Source organism: Mandrillus leucophaeus, unplaced genomic scaffold (assembly GCF_000951045.1).
Source record: "Mandrillus leucophaeus isolate KB7577 unplaced genomic scaffold, Mleu.le_1.0 Scaffold147, whole genome shotgun sequence".
Classification (NCBI taxonomy): Eukaryota; Metazoa; Chordata; class Mammalia; order Primates; family Cercopithecidae; genus Mandrillus; species Mandrillus leucophaeus.
The window spans coordinates 4,671,554-4,689,879 of NW_012101443.1; the positions used below are offsets into that span (position 1 = coordinate 4,671,554).

Sequence of the window (18,326 nt, forward strand, 5' to 3'; positions counted from 1 at the left end):
CTGAACGTCCGACACAGCTCTTTGGATGACAAGTGCCCCCTCCCAGCCTACTGATAGTGTCTATTAACCACTACGAACCCTTTGATGAAACTGATCCATGTCCTGGGACTCCCATGGTCTGATTTTGTAAGCAAGCCCTAGGTTCCCAGAGCTCCCGAGTTGGCAGAAGAACCAAGCACATGCTCACTGGGTCTTGCCTTCCTTTAGAAAGCCCATTTGAAAGATTTCTGGAAGGTTACTAGTGAAGGTGGAGACACAGGTTCTGTTCTTCTGCCACACCTTATCTTCACCCCAAAATTTTTGTCCAGCTACAAAAGGACCAATGGTTTCTTACACTTTGGTGTGAGGAAGCCCATAATAACCTTAAGAGCCATTTCTCTGGGTTAGTCTTGGAAAAGATGCCGTATCACTAAATGGAAAGATAAATATGAAACACCCACAGAAACAAAGATATTTCATTTCTAAAAGCCCCTAATTTCTAAGATACAGAAAAAGGAATATGAATTTTAAAGTTAAGATAAATTATCAGCTTTCAGAGTATAAAGCCATCTAAATTGTACATAAATCAGTTTTAAAAGGCAAAAAACACAACCACTTAAATTGCATTAATATGGCATCATTTTAGAGTGCTATAAAATATTTTAACTAATATAAATGTTAAAATATGAGGTTTGCTGCTATCAGTCATCTAACAATTATGTAAGCCAAGGTGGGACCACTTCAATGATTAATGAAAGGCAAGAATCATGTTTGTAAACATGGTATAAATAGTCTTAAGTCATTACATAAATATTTCAATGAGGATGCAAGAATTTATGGGTATAATATACATAAACCAATAGCACAGGGAGGGATTAGAAAACTGTTCTCTAAGCCAAAACACGACCTAATACTTTTTGTCCAAAAAAATCCACTACAGTTTACAAATGTCACTCATTCATTCATTCAACAAGGATATATCCCTTCATTTATTCAACAAATACTTACTAGCTTTCCCTCTGTGCCAGGCACTGTGCTAGCCTTGAGGATTCAGTGGTAAAGAAGACACAGTCTTTGCATCTGCAAGGAAATGTGTTTCCACCATCTCTCCTCACCCCCTCTCACATGCACATACCATGCAAAGATCTCCCCAGCTGCATTACAGAAAGATGGTCATTTAGCTCTTGCTGTGTGGTATAATGAGCCTCCACGTGTAGTGTCTAGCACAGTGACCAGCAGTCTCTAAATCCACTCTTCTTTGACTATTCCCAACAAACATCAAGAGCTGAGAGCCCTGAATTCCATATTAGCTGTGCCCTGCTATTAGCCATCTAACCTTGAGAAATTCATTTCAGCACTTGAAGCTGCATCTGCTCTGAGAACTCTCTTCTTGAAGGCCCCTTTCAGCTCACAGGGACTGAGATGACTAAAGATTTCTAATAATGGGAAGAGCTATTACCTCACAAGGGGCCTGTTCTATCAGATCACTCAAGTTAGAAAGTTCTCTGTTATACTGAGCTCAATTATTCCTCCACGAATTCATTCACGGGTCCTGCACACTGCAGTAACACAAAACCTATCTACAGCCTCTACTACATGGTAACGCCTCATTAAAAAGACATCTGTCACATTTCTCCAAAGTTTTAAAATAAAAGAATGCCCTTAAATGCCAATCAATCCCAGGATTCCCAGATCTTTTTTATAATATTGGTTACCATCCTTTCTCTTTAAAGTACCGTGCCAAAATACAATGAAATATTCTAAATTTGTAGTCTGACCAGCAAGTGCTTGCTATACATCTGGTGATGCAGCATAAAACTCTGCTTGACTTGTAGATAAAACAACTGAACACGTAATAACCATTTAGAGGAATACTATCTGAACCACATTTATTTAAAACACCATAATAAAGACACAGCATAGCAAAGTCATGAAGATACAAACTGAGGCCAGATGATGTGGATAGGTTCAGATTCTAGTCATTATATTATTAGATGTTAGCCTCTCTGTTTCAGATTCCTCATCTATCAAATGGGAATCATAATAATTCTTACACTGTAGGATTCATATAAAGAACTGAATGAGTTATCAGACATAATGCATTCAGAACAGAAATACAATAGTTACAATAAATATCAAATAAGGTAGGTAACTTACTTGTCAGTGATTATTTATTCAGGTGATAATCTAAATACCTTTTGTGTGTGTGCATTCACAAGTGATATGAAAAGAAAATAGCTTTTAGTTATTTCCTTTGTAAATAAATATTGATAGATTAATAGAGAAAAATAAACTGACAGCTTTTTAAGTTCAAAGGATGTGATCTCCCTCTAAGAGAGAGATGAAGTAAACTATATTAACTGAGAGGAAGCTAAGGGAAAAGCGGAATAAATAGAAAGGAAACATTAAAGGAATTCTTAAGAACATTTTGTTCTGTACCACTAAAACCCAGCCTGCTCATTTCAATTATATTATGAATGCATAATTTCTGATATTTGATGTGCCATAAGAGTATGTTCTCATGTTTATTGGTGTCTTTTTATGTAGACTTTTTAAATCCTCATAGAATCATAATCTGAAGCTAATAAATTTTAGTCACATCTGCTGTGGCAAGTGACCCCTGAACTAAAATCCCCCTTTGTTCTAGTGATCATTTAGTTCTAAATATAAGTGTTACCAGAGGGTGCCTGTGTTTCATCAACTGAGTAAACCCGTGTGGATGTGCAGTACCCATGAAGTTTCACACACACCTACAGACCGCCCCCTGAAAACGTTACAGGTGGTTAAATAAATGAAATAAATTACCTTTGTGTTTCTTTCTACTTCAAACAAACCAACAAAAAACACATGCTACTTTCCCTCGTAAACTTCCATAAGAAGTTTTAACAATGCCAGTACAATAATTTCATTAAAATTGTGACTTATTAAAGATTTAGCTTAATCTTCATTAAAATTTAAAGAAAACAGTCATTTGAACAGTATTCTTTGAAGGCTTAACATATACCATGTGATTGTGATGACTTTCGTATCATTAAATAGCTCTTCTTTTGCAAATAACATTTACCTAACAAGGTGAGATTATAATTACATTTATTATTCCCAGTCATCGTTATTAATATGAGATAAAAGTGGAAATAAATCTTTGCTATACCTCTGAAAGATAAGCAGCATGGAATGTTTCCTCAAGATAAAGTTCATCCACTTTCTTCCAAATTCCCAAACTTTTAGGAATTGGCAACACACTGCCACTTGGAAATAGGGAGATGACAAACTTGGGAAAATAACTGCCACTTTTATTAAACTGCAGGTATTGTGGTGTACTAGCACATTTAATTTAATCCTTATAATCCTATGAGGCAGGTACTCTTGTTATTCTCAATGACTGGTGAGGAAATTGGGATTTAGAAAGGTTAACCGATTTGTCCAAGGTCACATTAACTGGATATAGCCAAGTCAGGACCCAAACCCAGGCTGTTTGACTTTCATGGTCTAAGCTCCTATCCTCTGCAAATGGGGTAAATTAAAAAAAAGAAAAAAAAATTCTGGGGAGAGACATATCCTGATTAGTGAGAAAAGAGAGCAGTGTCTGAGGAAGAAAGAGAACAGCAGAGGCAGAGACTACCCAGATAGAAAGGATTCTGTCTGATTGGAAAGAGTCTTGGATTACACATCAGGAGGTCTGGGAGCCCTTTCCCAGGGTGGCACCAGTGTGACCAAAAAGAGATCAATTCTCTCTAGCCTCATCTGGGAGGAATACATTCACCTACAGCATAGGGTTATGTTAAAGATAAAAATGAAACCTCCAAAACACCATGCAGACAGTAACCACATTTTTAAAATGAATTTTTTTAAATGAACAACAAAAAAGAACATTTTATTGATTTAACCATCATAGAAAATGCCATGGTAGAACTTAAACTACAAATAAATTATCATTTTTTCTTTTTCTTTCTCTCTTTTTTTTTTTTTTTTTTTTTTTTGAGAGACTGGGTCTTTCTCTGTTGCCCAGACTGGAGTGCAGTGGTGCAATCTTGACTCACTGCAACCTCCACTCAAGCGATCCTCCCACCTCAGCCTCCTGAGTAGCTCTGACTACAGGCATGCACCATGACACTCAGTTAATTTTTTCATTTTTTGTAGACACGGGGTTTCGCCATGTTGCCCAGGCTAGTCTTCCTTGGGCTCAAGTGATTCTCCCACCTCGGCTTCCCAAAGTGTTGGGATTACAGGCATAAGCGATCATGCCTGGCTTGAAATATAAATATATTAATAAACATTAACCTAAATGATGTCAAAAATTGTCCTTTTCCATTCCCTGATCACATCGCCGTCACCTAAAATCACAAAAAAATACTTTCATTGTTAGTAAGTTTTATTATGGCTGAAGACACTTGTGAAATCATAAACTCAAACCATGGCTAAAATTAGCTCAATTTGAGTCAATAAAAGTATATACACAAATTTGTCATATCTGCTTCTTTCTTTTTTTTGAGACAGAGTCTTGCCCTGTTGCCCAGGCTGGAGTACAGTGGCACAATCTCGGCTCACTGCAACCTCTGCTTCCCAGGTTCAAGCAATTCTCCCGCCTCAGCCTCCCAAGTAGCTGGGACTACTGGCATGCACCAATACATTCAGCTAATTTTTGCATATTTAGTAGAGATGGGGGCTTTTCCTACCCTCAAGCGATCCACCTGCCTGGGCCTCCCAAAGTGCTAGGATTACAGGCATGAGCCACCACGCCCAGCAAATTTTTGTATTTAGTAGAGACAGGGTTTCACCATGTTGGCCAGGCTGGTTTCAAACTCCTGACCTCGAGTGACCTGCCAACCTCAGCCTCCCAAAGTGCAGGGATTACAGACATGAGCCACCCTGCCCAACTCATATCTATTTATTCATATTGAAGACCCGGAGCAGAAGAATCTGGCAATACTATGTGGCCTATAAAAACTGCGATAAATGGACATTGTTTTTTTAAGCCACTAAGTTTGTGGTTGGTTGTTACACAGCAAGAGAAAACTAATAGAGTACCTGAGACAATTTAGATAACAAAAAAAACAGTTATTAACTCCAGAGTTGAGAGTGAGAGACTGCACAAGAAAGGAAGAGTAATCATACTGTGCGTAGGTTTTAAATCATGTCCCCGATCCTCTGACATGACTGTCTTAATGTCTGTGGCCCCCTCGAAGCCTGGCCGGCCTTAGTGACTCACTCATACCCAACTGAACGTCACAGAAATGACACTGAGGAACTTCCCAGGTTAGGTCAGTCACTGCCCTGATCTCTAGAACCCATTTTACCAGAGAGTTCAGCACTGGATTTTCAGGCAAAGCACAGGTTTTCCATTTTCCATTTACTATTTACGTAGTTTCCATCCACTATTGTACTTTGTCAATATATTACCCTTAGAAACTTCAGGAAGAGGAGGGATGGCTGAAATGAAGTAGAATTTGGCCATTCCTGGATCTTCCAGCCACAATACATGAAACTATACCATTAGCCTCTAACACAAACCAGCCACAATAACAGCATCAGTAGCAGTCATAATAATTGAGGAAGGTAAGATATTTAAATATTTAAAGAGAGGAAGGTTTGTCAATTACCGGTTGAAAACATGTCTCTTGCTCCATTTTATGCCCTGGAAAGTTCTACCAAATTCATTTCCTCTAAAGCCTAAGCAATCTGCCTAACTTTGTAGTCCCTACATTTGTTTTTGTTTCTTTGTTCTTTTATTTTGCTTTGTTTTGTTTTAGAGACAGGGAATCACTTTGTTGTCCAGGCTGGAAAGCAGTGGTGCAATCATAGCTCACTGCAACCTCGAACTCCAGAGCCCAAGTGATCCTCCCATCTCAGCCTCTGGAATAACTGGCACTACAGGCACACACCACTACACCTAGCTAATTTTTGTATATTTTTTTGTAGAGAAGTGGGGGGTCTCACTATGTTCCCCAGGCTGGTCTCAAACTCCTGGCTTCATGAGATCCTACCACCAGCCTCCCAAAATGCTAGCATTATAGGCTTGAGCCACTGTGCCCAACCAGTCCCTATATTTCTAGTCCAAGAAACTAAAAAAATAGTATTCGGTTGAATGAATAAATTTCTTGAAAATATTTCAACAGAAAGTCTTCTCATGCCTAAAATAAACTTTCATCTTATTAGTTAAAATCAACAAATACTTATGGATAAGGCACCATGAGATAAAAAGTATGACAGAGTCCCCATCCTCAAGGAGGTTATAATAAAAATAAATAGTAAAAAAAAAAAATTTTTTTTTTTTTTTGAGACAGAGTGTTGCTCTGTCACCTAGGCTGGAGTGCAGTGGCACAATCTCAGCTCACTGCAACCTCCACCTCCCGGGTTCAAGTGATTCTCCTGCCTCAGTCGCCTGAGTAGCTAGGACTACAGGCATGTGCCACCACACCTGGCTAATTTTTTGTATTTTTTTTAGTAGAGACAGGGTTTCACCATGTTAGCCAGGATGGTCTCGATCTCCTGACCTCATGATCTGCCCGCCTCAGCCTCCCAAAGTGCTGGGATTACAGGCATGAGTCATCAAGCCCGGCCAAAAAAAATTTTTTTTTTTAGACAAGGTCTCACTCTGTTGCCCAGGCTGGGATTATAGCTCACTAGAGCCTCGAACTCCTCAAGGAATCAACCTCCTGAGTGGCTGGGACTATAGGTGCATGCCACCATACCCAGCTAATTTTTGTATTTGTTGTAGAGATGGGAATCTCACTATGTTCCCCAGGCTGGTCTCAAACTCCTGGCCTCAAGTAATCCTCCTGCCTTAGCCTCTCAAAGTGTTGGGATTACAGGTGTGAGCCACTATGCCTGGCCAAAAATAAATACTTAACTAAGCATAAGGCAGCATATGCTACATTCTGTAAGAAATGCTATAAGAAAGATCACATGCCCAGTTGAAGGGCCAAGAAAGACCTGTATAAGGATTTGAATAATTTCCTACTCCAAAACCCTAGACCTTGTCTTCACCTGAAATTAATGCATGCTTCAAATCTTAAATTTTGAAACCCTCTTTCAGATTAAACTCTTAAAGGATACAAAATTCTAGCTAAATAGGAGGAATAATTTCTAGTGTTCTATAGCACCGTAGGATGACTATAGTTAACAGTAATATATTATATAGCTTCAAATAGCTAAAGGAGAATATTGAATGTGTGCAACACAAAGAAATGGTCAATGTTTGAGATGACGGATATCCTAATTACCTTGATCTGATCACTGTACCTTACATGCATTGAAACATCACTATGTATCCTATAAATATATACAATCATTATGTGTCATTAAAAAATAAAGAGGATTAAAAAACAAACAAATAAATGTTGATTGGGGGGAACCCTTATTCCCCCTCCATGAGGCTCCAGCAGAGAGAGGATTATTCTTCACTGCCCAGGGAAAAGCAAGTGGCTAATCCTACTAGTAGGACTGGTGAAGTTCTTTCTACCTCACCCTACCCCATCTTCAAGTGGGAGAAAGAAGGAATAAGCAACGTTTTGGCCTTAAGTCTCCAACAATTCATCAGAAGCTCTGTATTTAGTGGTTGTTGAATCCTGTTCAGCCAAAGCTGTCCCCCACTCTGTATTGTAGTCTCAAAAACTGAGAAGAGCAGAGAGATGGATGATTTATCAATCCATCAAATATCTAGCAATCCTTCCCTTTCTCTTTCTGTTCAATATGCCCTATAAACCATCAACCCTGGGTCAATTCATTTGTTTGTTCTCTACTCCCACTTAAAAGAAAATGTTACAAGCACAAGGAGTAATGACATTACTAAACCTGATCTCCAATCTTTGGTAGATACCACTCACTACTTAGTGATCATTTATAGGTCCCTGCTCAGTTTCGATTCTCTTTTTCTACAGAAGCAACTATTAAACATCCTCAACTTTCACTCACAGCAGATAACCTTATCCTTCAATTTCACTGAGAAAACAGTATTTGGTTTTGAAATATATAAACTTCCTGGCCACACTTTCTGCCTCCCGTTCAACGCTGATCTCTTAACCTGCGCTCTGATTCCTACGCCCGTCAGCTTACTCAGCAATCATGCTTCATCAGTCATTCCCTCTCTCTCCTGAGTCTTCAACTTTTGGTTCTAACTATGCCTCCTCTCTTCATATAAATGCATTCAAAATCATTTTTAAAACACAACAAAAGAACAACAAAACTAAAATTCTCTTCTGGCTGAAACATTTTACTAGCTATCTTTGTTCTCCTTTTAACAGCCAAGCTTTTAGAAAACAGTTATCTACCTTATCTCTGCCTGCCTTTCACTTGCATTCACAGTGCAGCCTAATGCCTGCCCCCAGCCCCACCCCACACTGAAACTACTCACATCAATGGGACCAAATGATCTCCAAATTAACAAATTCAACCATCACTTTTCAATTCTTCGACTTGACCTCTCTACAGTATGACACGTCAAAGCATCTATCTTGAAACTCTCTTCTGCTTGGTTTTTATAACATCACTGACTCCTGAGTCTCCTTTACTTAAGAACGCTCTGAGTCTTTATTGGTTAAACCTTGAATTTTAACATTTTCCCAGGACTCTATTCTTGGCTTTCCTCTTCTCAAACTAAACTCTCCCTGGGGATCAGGGGAGATGGGGAGGAATATTTACACTATGAATTATCCCACATGCCCATAAATCAATAAGGCAACATCTGAATTCATCTGTGTCCTCTCTTTCCCCCACCCTTACCAGTGCTCACCTCTATCATGGCACTGCTATACACCTGTTTAGCAGTCTGTCTCCCCTGCCCTGGCATGCCTAGGGGATGGACACTGCACACTGCTGTCAGGAGTAGTAGCTTTCCTGGGAGGACTGGCAGTGCGGACGGGAGTGACAACGGAGCAAGAACAATGCACCTTTGAGGACCTAGGGAGTATGTAGTTATAAAAAGTAGCCCATAGGAAAATGGGCTGAACAATGCCAGGAATATCTTGAGGGAAATTATATACATACACATTCACCTCTGAATTTCTTGTGCTCAACACATGGTGGGAACTCAATCCGTACTTTGTGAATGAAAGAAGTTGGAAAAAAATGGGTTATAATAAGCTTTGAAGAATTGGTAGGATTCTCACAGCAATAGATGGGGGAGGAATCACTGAAGTCAGAGGGAAGAGGAAAAGCACAGGCACAGGTAGAATTGCTGCACTGGTGGGACAGAGAAGGACAAATTAATTGTCTGGTAATACTAGAATGCTGAGGCATGATCTTACAAGATCTGAAGACTGAGTTGGGGATGGCATTCGCAGGCAATGGCGAACCAGTGACGCCTTTTTAAGCAATGTGATCTGTGATCAGAAAAGAAGAAACTGGAATAGAGCTGCCGAATGAATTACCTAAGTGAGAAGTGAAGCCCTGAACTACGGCAACTGCCTGAACGATGGCAACTGGGGTGAAATGGAGTGAAAGCAGACTACATAGAGAAAACATTATTTTTAAGACTGAAGGTAAATACACTTTTTAAATATTCAAGAACAATGGAATTAATTGAAATATTAATTTAAAGGAGGTGAAAAACTTAAAGCATTAAAATTAAAAGGGAAAAATTATAAAATTTTTAAAAAGTATATTTAACTCCAGCTTAAATGAGTCATAACTGGTACTGGGTGTTAGAATATACAGTATATTTAAAGTTGATTGTGTTGGTAGGAACTCCAACATGCATAAGTTAACAACAGTTTGCAATTGAACAGGGCATTCTGTACATGCTTAAGAAAGGTCATTCTGTAACTTTTGAGAAGGGAGTTAGCAGAATATAACCATACCGTGAAGCTGTTGTTAGCATTTTTCGTGCTTGCTTCAGCTACACTAGCATCTGAGAGGTCAACTTCATCAAATATCAGAGACTGTTAATGAAAAAAAACATACAAAGACATTAGAAGAAAACCTAACTCAATGCTCTTCAATACATTCTTTCAATACAGGAATTAGGAATAGAAAATGGGGGAAAAAAAGTTAAGTTGGTGGTACTCTCTGCAATTTCTTCCTAGAAAGGAAAAATAAAAGCATAAAGTACAACTGATCCATAAAACCCCAACTGAAAAGGACTTTAAAGACCTCCTGGGAACACTATTTCAATGCAAATGTTCTGTGCTCTCTGGAAGCATAACAGCTACCACTTATGGGGAACCTGCTGAGTGTGTGGCATTCACATGCACAATGCAATCTCTCTGAAGCTTGTAACAGCTCTGCCAGGGAGGCAGAGGCAATATCATTGTTTCCAGGCTTGCAGGGTGAGAGCTGAGAATTAGTCCTGGCTTAGCTCACGACGAGTAACTGAACCTTCTGAACCTTATTTTCCTCATCTGTAACTATGTGTTCAAATGAGGTAGTGAATTTGCTTTGCAAGTAGCAGGTGACCTTTTTTGTATACTCTTAACATGCAAGGTAGCAAGTAGGAAATCCTAGCCAATAAATGTAATCTTCCCACTTTTAGCACTCATTGTTCACACTCATTCAGCGTTCTTCCAGCAAGGCAGGCACAATGGTGCACCACTAGAACTGCAGAAACTAGAACTTGAAGTAGTTGACAATTGGACTTGAAACTGAAGTAGACTGTAGAACTAGCCTACTTCAGTTCAACCAATCTGACTGTAAGACTTGTTCATTGACTGGAAGGAATCTACAGTCTAGCACAAGAGATTAAATAGACACAACTAACTTTAAGGTAAGATAGACAAGAGTAAAAGAGAAGAAATACAATGAAATGCTATAGAAGGTCACAGATGATTTATTCAGCAGAAAACTGAACTCTCTCTCTCTCGTGAATCATGGAATAAGGAGTATTTGAGGGGATCTTGACGAAAACAGGGAACTTTGTCAAGTGCAGATGGAAAAGGCAAAGTCATCACAATGATGGTAGCATAAGCTCAAACTGAAGGCTGTCAAATAGCCAATGCTGCCTAGAGATAAATGTGAAAAATCAGGATGGAGCCAGATCAGGGACAATGCTGAACATAATGACTTGTAAAATAAGATTATTTTACATGGTTATTACTTCTATAGATACATAAACTCAGAATTAGGTTTGTTTGCTTGTTTTTACCTCCTGGTGTACAACTCTACCAATTATATCAGGAGCATACATTTATAAAAATGAAAATAATTGATTATTCAACTGGCACAGTAGCCAGAAATCCTAATGTTTATTTTTGAATATTAAAATATGAGTTTTTACAAATGGCTTCTCCCAAAACTGTATTATTATTATTTGATTCAACTGTTAAGTAAAAAATATTTTAAGTCTTGATTTGATTTCCATATGATTTTTATTCCTAATTACCAGCATACTGGAGTGATTAGTTTACGTCGGGTACCATGTAAGCTCTTGATGTGTATTTTCTCCTTTAAGCCTCCTCTCAGCAACATGTGCTGTCCACAGCCACTCCACTGGAATATGCTGGAAGTGGATATGAGCTCTTGTCTGAACACAGAGCATGAACTCTTAGCAACGACAGCAGCTCCCTCTTTCTCTCATGGTCAGGGAAAGATTTACAAGGTAAAAGGTGGAAACCAAAATCGTTGCGTTTATTACATCTAATAAGGTTACATTTAATGCTTTATTTTAATTGTCAAGAAAGAAGAAAGGAAGAAAGAAATGAAACTACACTACGACCTTCTTAAAAGATTATTCTTAGGGACATGTTATGGAACTGACTCAAATAGACCCGCTTGGGATGGGGTCCACGATGGATCACATGTACACTGAATTCATGTAAGAGCATAATGCTACAGTGCGCTTCCAAGACAAAAACAGCTTACAGAACCAAAATTGTACATCCATCCACAGTCTCAAATGCTTGAAACTAGTATTATCTCGAATTACCTTTGAGTCCTTTGCATAGTAGAGGGTGCGGCCTCGAAGTTTGAAGTATCGCTTTTTCCACCTTTGGAAAGAACTGGTTTGCTTCAATAGCGGTCCCTCTTTAATACTGGTCTAGAGAGAAGCAGAGGCACAATGACACGGTTACAATGAAATTCAAACCGAAATGAAATTCAGAGCCAATGGTGCATTTTCATTAACATTTGGAATAATATTTCTCATGCCTTGCAAATTACAAGAGAATATGTTACTCTCATCACAGCTTTGCATATGTGCAAAGCCCCAAAGAGCAAAAGTGAATTTGACATGGTTCCCTGCCCACAAAGAATTCATGAGTAATAGGCAAGACACACGCACATACATTAACACTTGCAATACAGTGTTATGCGCACACTGCCTTGTATATAGTAAGTATGGTGGAGGTGCAGTATAATATGATTACGAAAGAGCATAAGTCCTGGAGCCAGAAACCTTGGGTTCACCTCCTGGTGCCACCACTTAGTAGCTGGATGATCTCAGGCAAGTCACTAAACTTCCTCATGGCTTTATTTATTCATCTGTAAAATGGGGATGACAATACGACATACCTTATAGGGTTGTTGTGAGAAATAAATAAAAAACATATTAAAGGACTTAGGGCATGGTGCATAGTATGTGCTCATTAAATGTTAGTTACCATCAGCCGGGTGTTATTTCTAACATATACACAGTACTGTGCAGGTGGTCCAGAGAAGGAAGCATTAGCTCACCTCAGAGGGAGTCAAAGCAGTGTTCCCAGACAAGGTCCCAAGGTGGGTCTTGAAGGAGTTTATGATGAGAGATGGGGGAAGGACATTTTAGGTGTGTGCAAAAGTAGAAAGGTTAAAACATGGATATTTGGGGCATCTGCAAAGAGTTTTCTGCTATAAATGCAGTGAAGAGTTTGCAAGAGGGAGCAGAGGGAGATGCAGCTGGAAGAGGTAGGCAGGGACTCTGTGGCCCTGGGCCAGGCTCTGGTTAAGTGCCTTAGGTATGCTAGCTCATTTCGTTTTCGGCAGCAAAATACTTGGAACCTCTTTGACCTCATCTAGCGTTTCCCTCTCTTGATTTCCTCCATCACAATGGCTGCTTTCTTCTGCAGTGGGCCTACATACTCCTGCTGTAGGCTGGCACTACCTCCCCTCTCCTCCCTCAGATATCCCTCTGGCTGTTCCCTTCACCCACTTCAGGTCTTGACCATCTCAATGAGACCCACCTGAGTAACTGCATGTTTCACACTGAAACTTGTGCTTGCTCACCATATTTTCCCCCACCCTGATCTTATTACCCATCCCACGAAGTACTTTCCATCTTCTGACACATAATGTCATTTACAATGCTTATTGTGCTAACCCTATTAGAATATAAGGTCCCTGAGTTTATTATATCTAAAAAAGTTAAATTTAATGTTTCATTTTAATTGGATGGAAAGAAAGGAAAAAAGAAAGCAAACTACACTAGAGCCTTCCTATAGGATAACCTTAGAGGCCATGTCACAACACTGGCTCAAACAGACCCCCTTAGGATAGGGTCCCAAGATGGATCACATTTATACAGCATTCAATAAAGAGTTACAGTGCTATAGTGAGCCTCCAAGACAAAAACAGCTTGTAGAACCAAAATTTTAAATCATCCCACTGGATTGCACACTGACACAATATCTCCAGTGCCTAGAACATTATCTGGTTCATATGATAATGAGATCTATATGAATAAATGGCAGGTGCTGAGAGCATATCTCTGTTTGATTCCACCGTTCATTTCCAACTTTTACATAACATTATTTCTTACTATCATAAAGACATAATATATTGAGAAAAGTTTGTTGTCTCCAGTAAGACAGTTAAGTTGCATTAATATTTACTTTGAATTTCAATAAGAATTTTACTCTACAGCTTGCTCTAAGACTGTCTTCCTGGAACTGTTGTGGAATCATTACCATTTAATCGTAACAGAACACTTTTGAAAGTCAGTACCAAAGAGCCAATTTAGAGTCAGACAGACAGATTTCAAGCCAGGCTCCAGCATACAATAACAGTATGAACCTGGACAAATTACTTCAACTCTACACCTCAGTTTTCTCTCCTAAAAATCGGAAATCACAATACCAACTTCACAAGTTTGTTGCATCTAACTTAATTATAAGATAATGCCTGTAGAGCACTTAGCACACTGTCTGCGTTGGAGAAAACATTCAATAGATGGCAGAAAGTGTTATTATTATGATATCATTATGCTATTAAGTCCAGGGTGTGTTTGCCAGGCATCAAATTATAAGAGCTTTTTGTAAGAAGTAAATAAGTGTTTGCAGCCACTGTCAGGACAAATAACAGCTGGAGTAGGACTGTATCAAGAGAGGAGGTTATAGGAGACAAGAGTCAGAATATGCTGGACACAACAGGGAGTGTGCTTTTTCTTCTAAGTGCAAAAAGCTAGTGAAATGTTTAAGGCAGAAAAGTGACAATGGGGAAACGGGTGAGAAGGGAGGTGGTGACTCGAATGGCAGCCACGGTGGAAAGCCACTGCCTTAGACTAGGGTAGGGTCTAGCTGCACATCTAAACCAATTACAGCTGCTGGAGTCCACACAGAAGCAATGGTGAGAGAGGCCTTCTGAGAGGAAGCAGTGAGAAAGGCCAGGTGTCGGGAGAAATCTTGCCCTTAATAAGCTTCATGTGGCAGCAGCTAAAAGTGCTCCTGGAGTGAAACTCCAGGCCCCATTTTGCACAAACTCTTAAGAAAAATAAGATTTAATGCCAGCATTCTAAGGCCTACCTCCTCTGCCTTTTTTTTTTATAATTGCAACTCATTTTTTATAGTGTAAACCACCATTTCAATGTCCTACCACATGGTGCCAGCTTAATACACATGGGTGGGGATAGGTCATCTTCTATCATCTCTCCCATCACCGGAGCCCAGGACCCATGTAAACACAGGGCAAACCCTATCACCAAATACACTGTTACCACCACTCACCGTAGCAGGAATTAAGAGGTCCCCAAGTCTCACTCCAAAGCCTACTTATTTTTAGCAATATTTCATAACATGGAATCCCAATACAGAAAGGAAATAACACGAACAGCAATTCACACTGACACATTCTATAACTACCCTTTTATTCCATAAATCACACTAAACTTTTGCTTATAACAATAAAAATTAAAACATACTCCTAACAAAGGTATTTTTAAAAAGGGGAAAAACATAAATAACAATATAAATTTCTAAATAAGTCAAATTAATATAATTTAAATCTATTGAGGCTGAGAGTGTTAATAGTAAGTGCATATCAGTATTAGCTGCATGTCAAAATTATCGGAAATATTCAGATTTATTATGTGACATTTATACCAGAAAGACTAAAAATCCATATTTATCATCTAATTATTTTGTATCTTTTAAATAGTCATACATCTTAAGAATGCACCCCTGAAATAAAATCTATGTTATCACCAATTAAGTCAGAAATACAAACCAAAGGAAGCAACATTACAGGAAAGAAAATGTACAGCTTTACTGAGATATCATGATCGTATTAGAAACTGCACATGCTTAAAGTGTACAATTTGATATGTTTTGACATACAAATATGGCCATGAAACCACTACCATAGTCAAGATACTGAACATACTTGCCACAATCAAAACTTTCCTTGTATCTCTTTATAATCGCTGCCTGTCCCCAGGCAGCCACTGGTCTGCTGCCAACAGCTGCTTCACATCTTCACCAACATTTAGTCAGTCACTTTAATTTTAGGCATTCTAATAGGTAGATAGTATCTCATTGTGGTTTTAATGTGCGTTTCCCTAATGACTACTGATTTTGAGCATTTTCCTGTGCTTATTTTTCACTTGCACATCTTCACTGATGAACTGTCTGTTTGAATCTTTAGTCCATTTTTATAATGGAATTGTCTGTTTTCCTATTTTTGCATCTTAAATGACCTTTACATATTCTAGATGTAACGTATTTATCTAACATGTGATTTGCAGATATTTCTTCCCAGTCTGTGACTTGTTTTTTCTATTGTATTCATGGCATCTTTTGAAGATCAGAGGCATCCTGAATTTGATGAAGTCCTATTTATCAATTTTTTTCTTTTATGAATCACGTCAAATCTAAGAAAGCTTTGTGTAACCCAAAGTCACAAAGATTATCTTCTATGCAAAAATATTATTTGTACATGCATGACTATTAACCTCAACACAGAATCTAGTCATTCTAATTTTCAGCTGCTCTGTTATTAATTTCCTGTCTACATTGCTTTTTTTTTTTTTAGAAAATACGAACAGGTATAATTATCTAAAATATTGGTTTGTAGCAATTACTCTTTAGATAGAGACTATTAGAGGAACATCATAAAATGTATAACTTTTTGAAATTTATAATATACATTTTGCATATCTGTAGCGAGGCACCTCCATATCTGAAGAATTAGTGACTTAACGTAGCTAGTATGTAACTAAGGAACAGACCACAGTTCTCTACGTTGGCTTTTTGGTAGCAAATGGTGAAAGTACAAGCTAATCCAAATCTCTGTCTTTTCTAAAGTTAGTCACATCTTTTTATAAGGCTAAAAAATATTGTGGTCTTGGATCATATACATTTTTTAGTCAAATCAAAGAACGCCTTGCAAAATTATTTGGCTAAAGTAATTATAATTCTTAGTGAAAATTCATGTTTAACTCCAAAACATGCCCACTCTTTGTTACATTCTCTGAAGACAAAATTTCCTCCTATTCATCTACATAGGTGGAGCATGTCTTCTTGATCCATGTTTCAAAATATGTGCACACATCATATGCAATGACATGATATGCTAAAAGTCTAATCTAAAAAGCTTTCCCAGGACCTGTAGAAAACATTAAGAATTATGAAGACTGACTGACACTGTCTGTTATAATTTGATGTCCCCTCTGAAACTTACGTTGAAATACAATCCTCCATATGGCAGTGTTGAGACCTACAGCCTTGAAGAAGCTATTAGGTCATGAGTGCTCTGTCTACATGAATGGACTAATCCATACATAGAGTAATGGTTAATGGATCAGTAGGCTGACATGAGAGTGGAACTGATGGCTTTACAAGAGGAAGAAAGATCTGAGCTAACACATCAGCATGCTCAGCTCCCTCGCCGTGTGATCCTCTGTGTTACCTTGGGACTCTGCAGAGAATCCCCGTCAGGAAGAAGGCTCTCACCAGATGCCCAGCTATGCCCTCGGACTTCCCAGCCCCCAAATCTGTAAGAAATAAATTCATTTTCCTTATAAATCACCCTGTCTCAGATGTTCTAAGCAACAAAAAATGAACTAAGAGACTGCCACTCTTTATGTGGCATAATGAGATGCTAAATCTTGTGATGACGTCATGAAGCACTCATGCCCTCTCATTCCACTTTCTCTTTCTGTCTTCTTTCACCCTTTAGCTTCTCCCTTTGGTCAACAACCAACATATATTATAAAAGTTCCACCAGATATTATGTAGTCTAGCTACAAAGAACTATCATATCCCTCATCAAGAACCTAATTGGGGTAGTGGGGAAAATTTTTCATGCTGCACTACAGAAAGAAAAGTCTGACTTATGAATATTTCAAACACAAATGGTCATTAGTAATGAGAAGGTCCTTATTCTGGCTGACTGTGTAAAGGACTCTTGAGGAGGAGACTCCATGGCGGAGGAGAGGTGTATTCTTCATTGATCACACAGACAGTGTCCACTAATGAAGCTCCAAGTGAAGGACTCTCTGTGTCCCAGGAACTTGGGTTCCAAGTTAGAACTAGGAGTACATCTTTCCATAGAAACCATGTCATAAATTTGCCTTAAAGCTTAAGTCCCCATGCTATTCTCTCATGTGTCTAAATCCCAAGGATACCAGTTGCCTAATACTTCTATGGGTGTAGTGGTGAGAAGGAATGAATCCTGACACAGCTGCAGAAAAATAAACAGGAAGGTCACTGGTAAATTAGGAGGTCAATCTCAACTGAGGATAGGTTTTACCTGCCTTTTGCCCTATCCTGGATTATAAGCTACTTGGAGTCCAGGAGGTCTATCTCATTTGTCTTTGTATCACTACTGTGAAGGTTCTATAATTTATGTAAGTACAAATGCTCCTCAAGTTACAATGAACATACTAATAAACTCATCGTAAGTTGAAAGTATTGTCAGTCAAAAATGCATTTAATACACCTAGCCTACTGAACATCACAGCTTGGCCTAGTCTACCTTAAACATGCTCAAAACACTTACGTTAGCCTACAGGTGGGCAAAATCATTTAATACAAAGCCTATTTTCTAATAAAGTATTGAATGTCTCATGTAATTGAATACTGTACTGAAAGTGAAAACAGAATGGTTGTATGAGTACTCAAAGTACAGTTTGTACTGATTTCACATCATTAGAAAATTGGAAAATCATTAAGTTGAACCACTATAAGTCAGGGAATGTCTAGTGTGCGTGTGTGCATCTGTGTGTGTGT

At 38.6% G+C, this 18,326-nt stretch overlaps 1 protein-coding gene across 5 annotated transcripts in view; it reads right to left on the bottom strand.

Moving 5' to 3' along the window:
• DGKH (diacylglycerol kinase, eta) overlaps nt 1-11,945 on the bottom strand; it is a 124,964-nt gene extending 113,019 nt beyond the window's left edge. For 2 of the 5 annotated variants that reach the window (XM_011974636.1, XM_011974638.1), the window contains exons 1-2: nt 11,837-11,945; nt 9,777-9,857 (exon numbers count right to left, since the gene is read on the bottom strand). The gene's annotated coding sequence lies outside the window, so the exon portion shown is untranslated. Of the gene's footprint in view, nt 1-1,315; nt 1,424-9,776; nt 9,858-11,836 lie in introns of those variants that run through there. The other 3 variants (XR_001005447.1, XM_011974635.1, XM_011974639.1) reach the window with 2 other exon arrangements.
• Nucleotides 11,946-18,326: the final 6,381 nt, after the last annotated feature.